Source organism: Anguilla anguilla, chromosome 3 (genome assembly GCF_013347855.1).
Source record: "Anguilla anguilla isolate fAngAng1 chromosome 3, fAngAng1.pri, whole genome shotgun sequence".
NCBI classification, from domain to species: domain Eukaryota; kingdom Metazoa; phylum Chordata; class Actinopteri; order Anguilliformes; family Anguillidae; genus Anguilla; species Anguilla anguilla.
Genome location: NC_049203.1, coordinates 48641872 through 48660644, shown reverse-complemented (window position 1 = coordinate 48660644; position 18773 = coordinate 48641872). Strand labels below are relative to the sequence as shown.

General features: G+C 40.0%; 1 protein-coding gene across 1 annotated transcript in view; it reads right to left on the bottom strand.

The window, feature by feature from the left end:
* hs6st3b (heparan sulfate 6-O-sulfotransferase 3b) overlaps positions 1-18773 on the bottom strand; it is a 91981-nt gene that overhangs the window by 56596 nt on the left and 16612 nt on the right. The window lies entirely within an intron of this gene.

The following is an 18773-nucleotide window of genomic DNA, read 5'->3' as shown; positions in this document are numbered from 1 at the left end:
AGAATCCATTGTTCTCAGTCCTCAAAATTGAACTTCTATTTATTAATTGATAATATCCAGGTGAGTAAGTTAAAAAAAAGAAAAAGTGTTTTATATTTTATTTGTCATATCCTTTTTACCAGTAATATTACAATTACATGTCACACATGGTTTATTATTCTTAATGTGAATGGGGTTAGTGGTATGTAAAAAGAAATGCCCAAACAGAGACCCTCAGTAGGATACATTTTCTCATAGGGCTTTCTGCTATGCCTTTTCACATTCACCCCGTGTGTGTGGATAACGAGTTTGGACTTGAAAAAATCTGGTGATAATAGAAGGCGAACAGCGACTTGAGTTATGTTCTGAGGGACACAACTGGGGCAGTCTCACAACTGCTGTCAGGAGGGAGGGAGGGAGGGAGGGAGGAAGAGAGGGGGGAGGGAGGAGGGAGGAAGGAGGGGTCTGCCTCAACACCGCACACAAAAAACCTCCTCAGAACAATCAGGGGCTGAGTCATCTGGCCAAGCACTGCATTTTAGCTCAGCTCCAGCCCCCCGGCTGGAGTTGGCATAGCTCCCAAGAGTAAAAGAAAGATCTCTCACTGTCTGCCCAGCCTTTACTACCCCAGACACCGTTAACAAAAAGGCACCCAGAGTGTGTCAATGCTCTTTAAGTAACCGTTTCTGCTTAGTAAGCCAAAAAAACCGCAAAATCAGTGCAACCTGAAGGAGACGGTGTTGGAAAGGCAGCAACACAAAAAAAGAAAGGATGAATGAACTTTGGGAGATATACAACCCATCACAAGGAGAAGACATGTTATTTGTTACAGGGGGAGGAATGGTAGAGAGGATAATGCCAGTAAAAGTGGAATATTTATTCAGTTCAGTAACTGTATGCTCCAGGAGACCAGCATACAGTGTCCAACATGATAAATTACGGCTATGAGGGGATATTATTAAATAATAATGCACAATACCTATTTTAAATTTAGAGTGCTTTTGATGCCACTGGAATGTGCTTTACAATAACACACATTTTAAAGCAATACATATATAAAAAAGAAAGGAAGACAACAATAAAAACAAAAACCAGTTCACAACATATGTATGTAAAATGTATAAAAGAACAGAAAGGAAAAAGCAGGTAAATAAAAATAAGGATATATATATTATGACACTAAAAACTGTGTTACAGTTACAGTAGCATGTAAAATTGAGGATGTCTCATACCAGTGACTTTTTCAGAGCACAGATTCAACTACACAGAATTGTATTAAATAAGCTTACTGCTGGCTAAAGCAGATGACTGCAATGATTTGATGAAAGATATATTATGATACACATGTGCTGTTGTTGCAGTGTGACCAGTGTTGATGAGATCCAGTGCTGATGAGATCTAATCACAGGCAAATTGTTAGTCATCCAAGCAAAAAAGGGGAATGAAACGGGGTCATTCCTATGTTCCCCAGATTTATATGGCACATAATGGGAACACGACAAAGGGTCCAATGTTCCCAGGGTCCTATGTTCCCCAGTTGTACATATGTGCTCTCCCAGGGTCCTATGTTCCCAAGGTCCTAGGACCCGGGAACATAGGACCCTGGGAACATAGATACGCTCCCAATGAAACAGTCATAGCTCGAATGTTGATTGCGCAACCTAAAAACACAGTTAAAAAGAAATAACTCCATATGAAGTTGAGCTAGCTGAACTGTTCCCTCATATAAACACAGCGATGTGTTATCTTTAAACCGTGGCGTAGGACGTCTCCATTCATCTGTGTTACTCCAAACCTCTTCCTGGCAGAGCAGTTTGATACCAGGGCTTTAGGTTTTAATTATAGGCATTACTGTGCAGATCCAAGTCGGGGAGTGACGGCAGATTCAGCTCGCTGCGTGGTGAGTCTGCGGGAGCAAGCACATCAACGGCTGCCCATGCCAAGATGCTCTGCCCATGGTGCTGGCCATGAATGCCGTTCTGGCAGTCCTCAGACATTTTAATATCAAAGCCAGGATGCAGACAGGAAAACAGCACTCTGGGTACTGTGCCTCCAGCACAGAAAACCTTTTTTTCTTTTTTCCGGAAAGAAAATTAGATGAAGAATAAAATTCTTGCATTTTCATCCAACATTATGATTTTTCCTAAAAAATTCTGTTAACCGTAGAAATTTTATATTCTAAGGACATGTTACACTGATTTTGCTTCAAGCATTTCAGTTCTTACTTTTTATGTTTGATGTTCACAGTATTTGTTCTGTTAATTCAACTGCTAAATAAATTTTGTAACTGAAAAAATTATGTCAGAAACCGAAAAAAAAAACAAACAAAAAAAACATAATTATATTGAACGATGACAGATTTAGCCAATGTTTTGTTTTCCCTGGGCTCTGGTTTCCCTCCCTTCAGTTCATGAGTAAGGACATCGTTCCCTCAACAAAAACACTGTCAGAGCTGGCTCGCTCAGGCATGAAATTGACTTTGTAATAACAAACATGGAATCTGTTTCTGCCGTGCCATTTTGTCAAATCGTACCGAGGAACGATCGGAAGATGAGAGTGAAATCATTATCTTCCACCGGTAAATCAAATTCACAGAAAACCTGTTGTCCCATTAACCCAGAAACCTGTTCAATAGCTAATTAAGGCAATTACTCCAAGCATGACATGGCACTTAATCACAAATGACTTTCCCGTTTATGTGGTGGCTTCATTAACTTTGGCAGCCCTTAGACGTGTGCTCCCTCTCACACTCAGACTGTGGCGCTACTCTTAAGCGACTGCATTACTGTATTACTTTTTGATTACAGTGTCTGAAGACTGTACAGCAGACTGAACAAGTGAATCAGGGATATGGGCATTATTTCCAGGAAAGACACATTTGCAGAAAACTTCATGATAGCGCTCCACATTTAAATCTCATGGCACAATAGATTTTTCACGACTAAATAAACTCTGATAAAGTGCATTTTACTCCGACTGATTTGGATCCCAAACTGAACCCGACTGTGTATAGAGTTAAATGCAAAAGCACTGGAACAGTGACACAACTTTTGTTGTTTTGGCAGCATATTGGATTTGAAGTGAGACAATGAAGATGAGGTCCAAGTTCACACTGTCTGTTATGTACCAGCAGGAGGGGGTTAGAAGGGTCCACTGGTTTTACACTCGAATAGCATGGCTTAATTTCATTAACATGAGAACCAGTACAATCACGTCTGAACATCCATTCTGTTCTACCGTGCTCTCAGCTAGCCAGCAGTATTGGCGGTAAACTCTGACCAATAAGAGGTGACCAATTGAAAGGTAACCAATCACTCTGCATGCACAATCATTGTGCAATAAACATGTAACCATCTGTTATTTCTATACACAACACTGTCAGCTTAAATTTGAGAGTATTTACACCTGTATCAGGTTATTAGTGTGGCAATTACAGCGCTTTCAATACATAGCCCCCCCCCCCAGTCATGTTTTGCAAAACAAAATATACCATTATGCCATTTCATTAAAATAAACCTTTGAATTTTGTTCTATCTGTATGCTGCTAGCTATGTTTGTGGTCATAAATTGGTCAAAATTGTAGCTTTTAAAAAAAACTTTTTTGTTGTGGTTGGCAAATAATTTTTGGCATATTAATTAAATTCCCATAAATTAAATTCTGTAATAAATGCATCATCATTTCACCAGCATTTTATTTCATGATCTCATAAACATTGTGAATTCCCATTAATTACAGCAGTTTCAGGAGAACAGACTGCATGCACTCTTTTTCAAGATAAAGTTAAAAAGGAACACAGTAATGACAGGCCAGATTGCTTGGTTGAAAGACCTCTTAAATGGTCAGTAATTTGGTCATATTTAAATGAAAATTATTTGAAGCAGCAAGTTTTTCTTTAAGGAGTTTTGAAAAGTATGTTTAAGTGAAAAAGAACCTCAACCTGTGCTTGAATGGTAAGACATTTCTCAAAGAGATCTCAAAACAGTACTTATGAGTATTTTTTGCTTAGTGACCTCATCACAGCAAGGGGGGTTGGTGTTTGAGGGGCTGAGAGGGAAGGATAAACATCCTAACAGAGAGACCATCTGTGCAAGATGTTGCCAGAAATGCTGGTTTGTAACTGACCCCAGCTGTTCTGTGCTCCGGGGTGCTAGCTGTCGTTCAGAAAGCAAAAAAGCCGAGCCAAAAGGAAGCACTCCTCCAAAGCCCTAAGGACCGGGAACACAGTGGAACATATATAGCTGGTGCACGGTTACAAATCAAACACCTCTAGCATGACTGTACACGCATGAACAGAAAAGCATTCATTACACAACACCTCTCTTATCCAGAAAAGAATTAACTACAAACATATCCTTCAATTGATGCAATAAATCATGGCTGTGGGGCTGAAATCAATGGAGAAGAGACATGTTGGTTCTGGAGGCTGAGGTAACCCATTCTTCTCTCCATATTCACACTTCTGCCCCACTCCAGTCTCATATAGAATTCTAAATATAAATGTGCGCCTGACAGATTTGATTTCCAGAGCTTGAAATTGATGAATTATTGTGAAAACATGAGACTTAAATGACATTGTTTTAAAAATAAGTCTAGCAATGTCTTTCAGTGCTCTAATTGTACCAGAGCCAAGGCAACAACAACAAAGAGTACAGCATTTGGTATTTTGGTCATTGATTTATTTATCTTCTGGACAAGACAATACACGGCCTTAGCCTTTAGCCCAACTTTAATATTATTTTATTTGAGAGGAGTGTTCTGGGGCAGAGGTTTTGCACCCTGAAGCTGGTAGCTTTACCTAACCTAACACAACTGGAACTGGAACTGAAGCTGATAGCTTTACCTAACACAAACACAAACACACAACTGGAACTGAAGCTGATAAATTTACCTAACACAAATGCACAACCGGTACAGAAGCGGATAACTTTACCAAACAGAAACACACAACTGGAACTGAAGCTGATAGCTTTACCAAACACAAACACACAACTGGAACTGAAGCTGATAGCTTTACCTAACACAAACACAACTGGACAGCTTCATCTGTGTCCTTCTTTGCAGGCATAAAGCACTGCAGCCATTGGTTAACATGAAATTGATGGCCAGCTTGGCTTGAGTGACATGGTGTGTGTGTGCTGTTTGTGACACACCGTAAGGGCCGGCAGCCTCTCACCAGGCATCTCTGCTCTTGCTTAAGGAACAGGCAGTGACAGGCAGTACTGAGGACCTCAGTGTAGAAAGTTATTCGGCATGGGCCTATTGATTTTTGCATTTGTCTCATCTATCTGTTGGTTGAGCTAAGCCCCTTTGCTTCAGCAGTTCCCACTGCGGTCTTCCCTTGTCTTTTGCAAAGATATGAAGGATGGTTCTAAAGAGTGGACCAGTCTCTGCTATTTGCTGTGGGTGTGCACACAAGCTGTGTGGAGAATCCTCTTTCTCTTGACATTGTTAATGTCGTTTCCTATGTTCTTTCCAGCTTCAAGAAATGGGGCCCACAAATCTCCGTTTCCATAACAATGTGATTGACTATGACAATATTTGTCCTCCCCTCACACACGAGTACAGTCAAACTTCAGAGATAACTCAGACTGACTGGTCAACCGAACATTAACCCACTGGTATGAACCCACAAAATAATTGTAAACAATGCCTTGCTCTTTTCTCTGTGAATAGTTCACAGTTTTTTGTCCAATCAACATTCATACAGTACCTGTACATTCTGTATGACATTCCAACTTAGTTTATGTTATGTTCTCATGTTTTAGAAGACAAGAAAAAAAGTGTTTTTTAGATAAGCTGTAGACTACAGACAAGTTATTGTGATGTGACTTTTTGCCTATAGTGCTGAATCTTTCAGGAAGCTGAAACAGAAAACATCTATATAATAATGAGATCATGGTTACATTATTTACGATATTTCAGCTTACAGTTTATAGTGTTTTTTATTTTTGAGAACAAAAGAGGTAGTTTTTTTTTGTTGCTAGCAATTACTAGCTACAGAGAACTTGTCATTATGCTGTATCTTTTGGAAAGCGGACATTTTATTCCAAAAGACAAAGCATAATAACACATTTTTATTTATTTATTTATGGATACACAATAAATGATAAATGTTAAAGAAATGAGGCTAGAGCTGGAACCAAACTAATCCTTTTAATGTTTCAGATATTTACCAGTTTGGAAACCAATCCCGTTCCTGAAGATTTCATGTGTCTTATGTTCGAATGTACTGACACTGATGCCCAGCTAAACGCTGGGTAAAGTTCTGCCTCTGCAGCAAAGACAGTGGGAAAAGACTGGCTTTGAACATCTTCCATTAGACACAGGTGGCATGCAGTTATTATTATTGCTGCAACAGCAAATATGGCGCCCCCCAAAAAAAAGATAAAGAAAAGAAAAGCCGCACATTCTTTCCTTTAGATATACTTTGTTTTCTTCACACAAGAAGTGGTGCCACTAATAAAAATAGCACATAAAGCAATGCCTGTTTGTTTTAGTGTACTAAACACAGAGGCTTTCTTCCAGCTTTGTGCTCACGAAAATGCCTGTACTGGACCCCAAAGGGCGTTCTAAACAATTACAGAATGCGTTGAGAGAGAGGAAGGAGGGAAAGTAATCAGCGAAGTTTTTGATTTTACAACATAGCACATTAAAATGTAAATGTCTGACTGTTTTGTTTTCAAAGCAGAAATCCCTAGCAATGACTACTCAATGATAATGTGTGTGCCTCAGTAGCACATTTGCATAAGCAAACATTCAGTTGCAGTTGGATTTTAATAGATGCCAAGAGCAATGTGCCAAATTACAGAATCTTTCCTTAAGTCTGCTTCAATCTATGCGCACCAGAGAGCTCAACACATATCTCTTATATTATAGCGGTTGAATTTGCTAAGTTCCAGGATAAGAAAAATAATTTAAAAAATGACATGCAATATACGATGCTTGTGCATAATTAAAGGAGGACAACATTTCTACTGTGACACCTGAAAGCAGATTTTACAGATCGTGAAATATATATTTTTGAAACATTCAAAATATGTATGCATTTGCTTAGTAAGTCAGTCTGTCAGGCAGGCAGTTAGTTAGTCAGCATTAATATCTATAATAATGGCTATATATATGTCAGATATAATAATTAATTTTTTAAATATGCAAGGCACTTTTGCATCAAAAGTTATAGAGGCCTTACCCTGTCAAATGCTAAAAGGCTTAACCTTTGGTGTGACTTGCTTTAAAAATCTCCAGGTGGATATGCTATATTTTTCATTGTTTGACACAAGATGTGCACCTTGGTGATATTTTCAGGATTATCTAACTGAAAGGACTATTTACAAAGGGCGCCTTCAGCACCTCTCTTGTACAGCGAGCCCACTCCAACAGCACTCTTTTTTGCCTGATCTTCAACTTATAAAGCAATTCTGTTAATCCAGAAATGGGTCCTGAAATGTGTCAGCTTTAGCTGTTTGACTCAGAGTTGCTAAATACTATATCTCATTTCATGAACAGCATACAAAGAACAGTGCACACTTAGGTTGTCTCGATTTAACAATAAATAAATCAAAAACTAATTGTGGTGTTACAATGGCTTCACAAAGTTTCAGAGAAATAAAAGGCTCTAAACTGCTCAATAAACTAAAGGCATTGAGGCAAATTACCAGCGAATCTGCCTTTGAGTGTAAAGCCTTTCATTTTTTTGAAGTTTTCCTTTGGAAAGACCGTTACTTTCATTTTTAGAGAAATGACTGTCACAATGAACTAGCGACATGTCAGTGTTCTCTGCACACTCCTGCTCTTTCTGCCTTGCTCACTGAAAAGAACAAAAACAAGAGAGTCCACGGATAGAGAGAATGGGTGTGCTCCTTATATTTTTAAATCCTCTTGACCACTTTCACAAGTAAACAACAAGCAAAGATGCATTCAATTTATCACTGAAAATTCTCCCACATGACAGGTCTCGTCAATGTAACTAGATTTTAGGTTCTACCTAAAAGAACCTAAAAGAAGTGCTGGACACCTTCATCAATGAGACACACAAGTCATTATTCTATGACGAGGGTTTTTCCCTCTACTGTCAAAGCGATATGTGGTCCCCTTGTTACAGACAATACATTCTGGTAGGACTGCTGGTTGCCTTGTTTGTCAGGCTTATAACTCCGTGCTATAAACCAGCTCAAAACCAGCACAGCAGTGCAATTAACCAGCACACCTGCCCACAATTCACCCATCAGCACACCTGCCCACAATACACCACATTAACCATCGTAATCAGAGTTTCTCCTGTCTGTTAAACCTGAATAGGTATCTCTCAGCTAAAGGAAGGATACCTCCCAGTGCTTTTACCCACTCCACAGGCTGATCTGCCCCTGTCCTTAATCCCAAACACCGTGCCGTCAACTGGCACAGCGTGACAGAGAGCACGCTGAGAAGGCCAAGGCTAACTGCAGCTCCTATCACAAGTATGCAAGAGAGTAATCCCATTGAAAAGCGATCAAAAGATACCACATTGAAGATATGTGGGAGAAAAATCATATGGTAGTGATGACTACATTGTTATTAACATTACTGCTAACTGGGGCTGGTAATCGACAGGTCTAATCAATTTCTCTCTTTAATTACATAATATTTTTATAGTATATTTTTAAAAAAGGCTTTAAATTGTTCTCATGGATTTCTTATGGTACAAGATACAGTGTAAATGGTGTGAATTAATGCTCTAGAACTGTTTAACTAACAGGAGTTTCCTTTGGCATAGATAAATTGTAGCACGGGGGAGAAACGGAGTAAACCCCATCCCCCTCCTTCAACTATAATCTTTGCCCTTTTTGAAAAATGCCTCCTGACTATTACTACAGTACAGAATGATGGATTAATGAAGGCAGACAAAGGCACAGAAGAATATTTCTGGGGACTATTCCCTCTTCAACACACCTGAAATCAATCACTGACCATGAAAAGCTCCATGTCTTTAAGAGCTGGGAGATTTTCCACCAACCCACTTCTGCTTTTATAATTGGTTGTGTGCACACTGAAAATGATTTATAAATTGTTCAGTTTATGTCATTTACGGATTCTATGTCTTTTGGTTTTCATACTTCTAGATTCCAAATATGATGCTCGGTATACCTGAGCAAAGAGAACAGCAATTATTATTATTATTATTATTATTATTATTACTACTACTTGCTTTACTAAAGAGTTTAAACTATTTTATTTTTAAGATTACATGCCGGATTTCTGTGCATTTCCAACACCGGAGCAAGAATTTCCTTCCCCAGTAAGCACCACAGCCTGCAGAAGTAATCATAAGGGAACAGACTCATTTGGAATTTGGACAGAATGTAAGAGCATTTATCATGCTCACACACATACGGTACACAAAATGAACGAAGCCAGCAAAAATAAAATAAAATAAAAGAATAAATACCTGCACATTTAGATCGCTCACATTAAATTTGAGAATATATCAGTCTGTGGCAAAACAAGCCCAGAGTTGTGTTGCAGAATATGTACGCCACTCATGAACAGAGACACTGGTAGGCTTCATTCTTGTCAGCGCTTGGTGATATGCCGGGATTGGTACAATAACATTGTGATTGGCAGGGCCCACGGGCAGCCGAGAGCTAAACCACCGAGGGTGATGTTCCCGCAGCATTACTGCTGTATCTTGTTGCAGCGCTGACATATTGATGGAATGAGGGTAATACAGCATCCAGTCTGCAGCTGTTAAGGTCTTCTAAGATCAATATTGGATCTTCGGGTTATCGGTTTGCAAAGATTTACGCGTGGTTTGCAATCAACTCTGCTGCACTCCTGACATTTGTACTCGCTGGTACATACACCCGTGACAAGGACAAGTACAGGGAATTTGCTCGGTAGGGTAGAATCAGCATAGCGAGAGACAATGTTCTAATGGGGGTTCAGCATCTGTGCTACTAAATCCAGTGTGAAGTTTCAAATCACACCATCAGCAGGAACTTATTTATTTGCAAATATGTGAAGAAAAAACCAAGGGCCTAGGCAGATTTTGTGACAACTAAGTTTAACAACAGATTGTAGATTCAAAGTTGAGAGGGACTGGTGCTGAGATTGGACTTTAATGAGCTCGTTAAATGTGTACCGTATTTGCAGAAACAAAACTATATGGTTTTATGTATAATGCCACATCATCCCCCAGCCCGTAAACATGCATGACAAAGCCCACTATGAAAGTACAGACATCATACAATCTGCAACGATTTACATTCACAGGAATTGTTCAAAATCTCTCCTAGAGTGCTGTTCCTTCAGCACCTCAGGTGTTTCAGTAACCTGGAAGAGCTGCAGGACCATGGACAGCACCGGCTCCACTCTCAGGCAGAGTGGCAGCTGTGGCTCATGGTCAATCATCACAGCTGCTACCCATTCCCTAATTGTTGGGCTCTTTAAACGGCCTCATTCTCGGTCCTAGAGGAGACTGCTTTTGCCACTTTGCTGCTGTGAAAATGTGTGCAGGCTTGCGGGCTCTCTTTGTTCTCCTTAAAGCAGCACTCAGTTTTCCCAAATCGCTTTCTGTATTTTCACTCTCACGTTCAAATGGAAGAAAACTGCCATGATTCATGCACAACGTCCTGTTTACATTTGGCTTACACTAGAATATGCCTGAACTGGCTGAAGCTTTACCTGCATGACAATTGACCATTACCTCAGTTCATGCGGGAGTAAGTGACTTTCTGCTCCACGAGTGTGTCATTAATGTCATTTGTGACCTAGCATGTGACCATGTTCAATTGTTTTGTGTTCTGAGGCAGGAACAACATGCTGCATGATGGATTGTATTTCATGTGTTAAGAATTGCTGTATACTTGGTTCTCTTTTAATTTTCTCTCTGCTTATCTTAAAGAGCTGTATTAATTGGATGCTGGTATATTTGCAAGAGATAATAAGCATGCTTTCAACCAAGCTTAAAGTTTCCTATACTCACTTTGTGTCATCTTATCACAACTCCATATTCCACATAGAGAATTAAATTGATTTGATTGTGAAGAGATTCTGTTCTTGACTAATTCTGACTATCAAATGTAAACCTTGTAAAATGTTGGGTTATGCATATCTCGTTGAATATGAATTCGGAAAATGTCATCAATATGAGTTCAAAAAGTATAATTTTATGCGCAACAAAGAAGATGCATCCATCTCAGTGTATGTGAATACTGTTGCTCTTTTCTTGACTGGCCCCCTCTTTGGGTGACAGATGCTCTGACATATGATATCTAGCATCTTGTAGAAGCATTTCATGTGCTGGGCAATGCAGCTAAATTATTGGAAGGCAGATTATGGGCAGTGGTGTAAACAGCCCAATCAATCACACTGTATTTCTCTCAGGTCAATACTTGATGGAGGTGAGGGCAATTTGTCATGTTGGCACCCTGCTTTCCTGCAGCTGGGGCTAGGATTCCCTCGATACGCCCTGCCTGCAGAGGTCAAATCCAGGGAAGATGAATGGAGCCGTACCACCGATGACCTCCGAGCAGCACTGTCTCAACTCTGGGCTCTGCTGCTCTGACCTGCGAGCACGGACACCAGGGAGGAGGGGGCCGTGAGATTCGGACCACGCCACAGTGCACACGTGCAGTTTGCTGCACAGTAAAATCTACAGTAAGTGTTAAAGCAAGACTGATATGGGACACAAACACACAATACCGCACCTCCTGCACTATACTCTAACAGTACAAGTGAAAATATTAGCAATGAATTAGAAGATCAGTACACAAGACAATTGTTATGTTAAACGGAGTATGAACTCCAAACAGAACATATAACTTTTTTTTATTATTAGGAAGGTATGTTGAATTTTGGAATTGTTGCTATTTAAAAAAACAAAAAACAAAAACAAAACTTTATCCCTTAACAGCGATGAATGGTGTTCACATTCAGACTAAAAGGCCAGAGAAGCAGAGACACACTTCTCGTGAAGTTAAGAGTTGTCGCAAAGTGACAATGGAAACTGAAAAGTGAATACATGGTAGAAGGACATGTTGATGCAGGTGTACTATATCAAATAACTAATACAGTAAAAATTGTGAAGGACAGAGCCAAACAAAGAAGAAAAAAAAGACTTTGTCCCAAACATTATGGAGCTCATTGTATATCATGAATGGAGATTAACATGGTACACTGTATTATTCATAGACAATATCCAGAAATCTTACACACATTAATGCCATTTAAATAATGGCATTAAATCACACTATCAGCAGGCATTCTCCTATAATCCATGGCTATATTTGTTTAAGGACAGTAGAAATAGAGAGAAATAAATCTGTTTTCAATTGTTTTAAATAAACACCTTTGAAAAACTGACCATAAACTTCCCATTCCAACACAGACTGAATGATTTTGTGCTAAATGATAGAGCACTGTATGAAGGCTTGGTAACACCCCAAAACACCTATAGCTCATTAAAACTGAATACCTATTTGCTTAAAAATACAGATTGTTCTTAAATTTTGCAGCACGTTTTTTTGAGAGAATGTGTCTTAGCAGTTAATTTAAAATGTATTACAGTATTTATCACAATCACACATACTGCACAGGAAAGGTGTTAATGTAGAACAGCTGGAGATAAGCAAGTAGATGGCAAAGTCAACAAATAAATCAGCTTTGGTTACACAGGAGCTGGAATAAGAATGTGTCTGACACCGCCTTAAGGACGAGTAAAAAAAAAAAAACTTTTCTATTTATCATCTCAGGTTGAAACAAAGCAATTGTGCATTTACATACAAGAGGACTCGACTCCCATTCACCCTGCAGCATACTTACTTTCTCGGACATTGAGATACCAGGGCATTGCGTGCAGTGCTCAGCAAATGTGTTGAGACAAAATGTCCTGTAACGTAATTTACAGGTTTTCAAGACACCCTTTCATTTTTGAAGTGATTAATGTCAAACAAAGCCTGAACTTCAGTTAGCTTTTATCTCTCAAAAATGAGACTGATGAAATTGCTCATAATTTTACAAACATTTTTAGACTATGCATTTACTTAGTATTTGTTCACTGAAATTTTAGGAAAATCATGCGTCAAATAAATGACAGATACATGCTAATTAAGTGCTAACTTAAAATAAACAACCAAAACGTATCTCTCTTAGTAATCACTCATAGCCATCTACCCTTATTTCATCACTAGGTCTGCCAAGATAAATGTCTTGTGTTTGTGGCATTTGCCAACCACAATGCTAATATTAGCGTTGCTACTGTATCTGGTCATTAATATCGCTTACCGCTCGTACTACAGTACAGGATTTTTGTATTATACTGGAAGTCCAAATGTATCTATTTTACATACTGTAGACAGAATTTTTACAGTACAGCGCTGTGCTTTCAATGTACTCCTGCATCCTAAGTCGTTCTACATTTTGTTATTTGTGTTGTAATGTTTCTGTACTTATGGAACCTCTGGAATCAGTAGTGTCTCCTGCCATTTTCAGAGCAAAAACAGTGATTTCCTTACCCCAGTCAGCAGATCTTGGCTGATCTGTTTTCTTTGTGTTTTGCGCTTTGGCCTGTGCACTATGACCAGAACGCTACAGTAGGCAAGCTGATCTAGTTGCCTAGGGGTGGCAGTGCAGTATAATGGATAGGGTGCTGGGTTTGTTACGTGGGTGGGTGGGTGGGGGCGGCTATTGGGGGGAATTTTTTGCCCTTGAGCAAAACAGTTAACGTGAATTGGTTCTGTAATAATATCCAGCTGTATAAATGGATTGTATGTAAACTTGCAATCTGTAAAAGTCAATGTGGATAATAGCTTCTACTAAATGCTAAAGTGGAATTAAATGGCAAATTTTGAAATTCTAAATGTTTTCCCACTTACATTGTGGTAAATTAAGGTACAGTAAAAATTAACCAAGAGAAACATGTGCTCAGCACTGCAGTAAAGACTACTCAAGATAAAACCTTAAAATGAACAATCTAATTACAAACATTTTTTACGTGGCCAAACATCTTGTTTTGAGGTTTACAAAAAGATTAAAGACATTGTATAATCAAATACAGGTTTTTTTTTTTTTACATAAGCATCCCTAGGAAAAATATGCTATAACACCTATTTATCTGTAGATATTTTTAAAATGAGTTTGTAAACTGTCCACACCTAGAGGATTTTGTATCGGTCTTTTTACCGTGTCACTTTTTTAGGCTACATAGTGATGTTACACGGGATGTCAATCAGAAGTGATCTTGAAGTGCATAATCATTACAGAATGGACACACTGTCACACCACTGGTTCTTGTGTTTAGAAATGACACACTTTACAATAAGAATCAAAAGGAAATTGTATTATTCGCCTCTTTCACCAAAGTCACTAAAAATCTTTACCTTGACGCATAATGAACACATCAAATGTAAGGAGAAATGTAATGACTTAGGGTCTTTAATCTTTTCTTGGGACACAGTGAGTTGTGATTAAATTGAATCTTAGCCCAGCGCTCGCACCATCACTGCCCTCCATCGCCGCGACATCACTTACCTGTCACCGGCCCGACCCAAATAAGGAAATACGACCTGTCTCGCCCGGGCTCTGATAAATCAGCCCTGCGGCTGGAGTCATTTCACACAGCAGGTGCCTTTGGTCAAGCCCGACTCGTGACAATTGAAAAATAACGCTGGAAAAAAAAAAAAGCGCCAGAGTTGCCGTTTTCCCCCCTCGCCGTTTGATCTGTCAATCCGCCGAGTAAAGGAAGCGGTGGGCGTGACCCGCGCAGGGCTGCCTCTCGGGCGGGGGAGCCGCCGCGGGAGCGGGCAGAAACGCGCTGTTTGATGTTTCGCGCGTCGCTAAAGGAATGGAAACATGTGCTATTAGTCTTCATTAGGGCCTCTCAGCGCTGCGCAGGGGGCTGAACTCAGCAGGCATATAAATGCTTGCGAGAGGAACGCAAGGAAAGGCACCCGCCCTATATCTGCAGGAAGCAGAATGCCGAATGGGAGACGGCCGAAAAGAAAGTGAGGTACCCCAACCCCCCCTTTCCTGTTCTTCTTATTGGAAAAAAATTGTGGTTATTAAAATTCACCCTTCTTATTGTCTTCGGCTGGAGAATGAGGCAGAATGGTGAGGAATACCCAGGGGAAAGCTTGGCAGTGTTTTTTTTTTTTTTTTTTTTTAAAGAGCTGACTGCAGATCAAGGATGAGTTTTCCCTGAAAGCCCAGTAACCCCAATGCTCAGCCAGACCAGAGAATACCCCAGGGAGGAAACTGGAGAGAGAAATCACGTTACTCAATACTGCGTATAGATCTGTCTCGCATGCACAAAAAAACAACAAAGAAGTCCATCGTATTGTTGTTTTGTGCCTTCTTTTTAAAAATCTTAAAAACTTTTTTGCTTAAATTTCATTGGGGTTTAAAGCCCTAGACGCTTATCTGGAAATGGAGTGAACAAAGAGACCAAAGAGTGTGTGTGTGTGTGTGTGTGTGTGTGTGGTGTGTGTGGTGTGGGTGTGTATGTGGGTTGGAGAAAAGCCTCTCTGCATGTCAAACTGTAACTGCTGGCTCGTCATCTGATTTAAACAGTGCTAAAGAGATCTAAATGAATCTTTCTGGTCATATGACAACATAAATCTGGGTAAATGGTCATCAGTCTGAAAATGAATAAATAATGACTGCAGTCCATCCACTCCCCAAGCAGTTGGGCTGTGGCCAAAACTACGCAATTCAACCTTCTGCTTACACAGCCAGTATGCTGGATGTAATGCATACCAAATGCATGCTCATTATGATCAACTAAATGTTGATCCATGGTATGTTGTAAGTCAATAAGTATTCAAACCACTCAGGTATTTGGACCTACTGTACACTACTCTGCTTACAAGGGCTGTTCCTTCAAAGTGTCTACTAGCAGAGATCCCTCATACCATGGGCTATATCTCTGAAGATATAACCCATATATCTCTTCAAATGCCCCTCTATAGACCAGAGGCCTGCATCGGCTGTTTTCTTATTTTCAGACAGAAAAACCGCAGTTACCTTTCATTATAGATCTAGCACGAATCAAAGAAAAAAAATGGCATGGAATGCTACAAGACCCCAGAGAGAGTCAAAAATGTGGCTTCAGATCAGATTGCTTTGAGTTTTCTTTGGCTCAAAAAGCTGGTGGCACTTGGGGGATGTCAGGTGGTGGTTTGCAGCTGTGAGGGCTTTCTGAGGATCAGAACCACGGACAGTGGCACAGCTCCTTCAGCACTTTGTGTTCTCCGATCACACAGAAGCGGGCGAGCTCAGCTGTTAGCGTAACATAGGCTGAGCGTGTAAAGGACAAACGCTGAACAGCATGCTGTGTGCATGCCCTTGCACCGCCTTCCTCAATTCCTCTGTCTTGTTTGTTGCCATGAAAACCGACGGGAAACCCCCTCCACCAATCAAGAAACAGTCTGGCTTACCTTTGCATACTCCTGGAAACATGCACATCAATCTGCCTTTAAACCGAACCTTCATCTGTGCATGGGCATTTTTTTTTTGGACTTTTCCTGTTTTTGCTGCCCCCCTTTTTACACTGGGGAGTTCACCCACCGCAATGTTACAAGGGCCTATTTCAGAACACAGTAAAGAATGAAGCTTTCTCAAGTGTCTGATTTCAGTCTCGAGATCTCAGAGACTATTCCTGAATCTCCCATATTTGCAGGCAGACACAGGAGAAAAAAGTTATTAAAGGATATCTCCAGGCAAGCTTGTCTTATACAGCATTGTGGAGTTTACATAGCTTAGGTTTATGCAATATGCAAGACTGATCCAAACAGAAAATAAAAAATCTTTCTAAACCACAAGACAATGCAGAAAAAATAAAAAAACAAACAACATTAAGAGACACATATTTCACCTCAGCGACCAATATTTCACCTAGATCTCCATACAATCCCTTAAAAACCACAGGGATCACCTTACTAGGGAAAATATCATATCTTATAGAATATAGGACCAAGTGCAATTCAAAGGTTCAGACAAAGGCACAGTCTATTTTCTATAAAAATGAATATGTGGAAAAACGATTCCCTGTTAATCACATGACATATTTGCGAGCATAAGTGTACAGGCTGAAACGGGATTTTCAGTGATCTTGAACACTCACATGTTGCATGTACCCCATAGCAAATCTATAAATCTGGACAGCTTAAAATACATATTTTGTCCAGGAATAGACGCATTTCCTGCAGTAAGGGAAATGCTGCTGAAGGTAATTGATGGGAGAATTCCGTCCAATCGTCCAGAGAGTACCCTGGGAACAGAGGAGTGGCTGGTCGGCAGAATTCTCACGGATGGGCACATCAGCATGACTCATGCGCATCGTACTGAAAGCTACATTCAGCTAAATTACATAGCTCTGGCACAGCTCTGCTTGTTATTCGACGTTCCCTTCTGTTAACATTTTCTGGGGGAAAGTCTCTAGTCTCTTTCTGATGAGGCTCCCATTAAGATTCAACTTTTTACTGTGTACACCACATACACCAACGTTAAACTGAATTGAATGGAGCTATATACATGCACTTTACAGTAAAAGTTTCCAAAATAGTCACTTAATATTATATAACACAGTACATGTAATTCCTTTTCTTCCTTTTTATGAATTTTCAGTAATCTGGGGAAAAGATTTACCATACCCTTAATCCTAGTCTGCACACCACAACTGATGTCTCATCCCAAACTTAATCCTTACATTAAACGGAGTTGATGGTTTATATTATTTTTACAAATTATCTTATAATGTTCATTTGCTTCGTAATTGTTCAACACCTGATTGCACATAGCCCCTGAATGCAGATGAGTCCAGGGCAAATGTGGTTGAGTTTAGGTACTTTACCGTCGGTTATGGCAATGGCAATTGTACTGGGGGCCAAACGTGGCTGAAATGCATATCATACCTGAGACATGGTCCCATCAAGGTTGCGTTGTGGCTGCGTTCTGGCAGCCAGATTAGGATGGGTTCATCATACCGCTGTCATTCCATGGGGGTAGGTGGGCCAAGTGAAGTGGTAAGTGCGGGCCAGCACTGGGCCATCACTCAGTTGCTATCTAGGGCTACACAGCTGTATTAAATACGTAAATTCCTTGCTTATTAAAAAAAAGTGCCTGTGTGAATCTGCTGCATAGTTACATATTTACATATATAGTCACAGCCTGCCCACGGTTTGTTAAGATTGGGAAAGCCATAATGCTGTTAAAGCTTTTTCTGTAGCTGTTCCAGATTCTTCACGTGGTATGACCCTGTGGGGTTCCTGTGCCAGTTCACTGTTAGACTACCTGCAGAGGGAGATGTAAACAGATAAGCCAGGGTGACCTCTCCTTCTCACAGGAGTTTTGCATATTCTGAGAAGACGTGTAGTAGTCACCAGCGGAATGGGAAAAGGCAGCCTGATTGACTGGTGTCAACACTGACAACACAATGGCTCACCTGCTTCTTCTCTCAGTTAACAGTCACCTCATCAATTGACATAGCAGTTAATTCTGGAACTAAATATGAATATATATATATATATACAATATATTCATTGTATAATAAGGTGGTACTGTTGTAAATAGAAATCTGGTCCAAATATTGAGTAAAAATTTACCATGGATTCTTAGACAAACAACAGGTAAGCACAGGTAGCTCATGGATAATTGAATGATTAGACCAATAGAACCAATGTGTTTCTAGCGCATGGGTCATTGAACCAGATCATGAGAGGTGTACCAGCGTCCAGGAGCAGTGCTAGACAGACTGTAGGCCAGCTGGGGCCCCCTGTGGAGGGACTAAGCACCAACACAGGATATGTCGCACAGCCAAGTA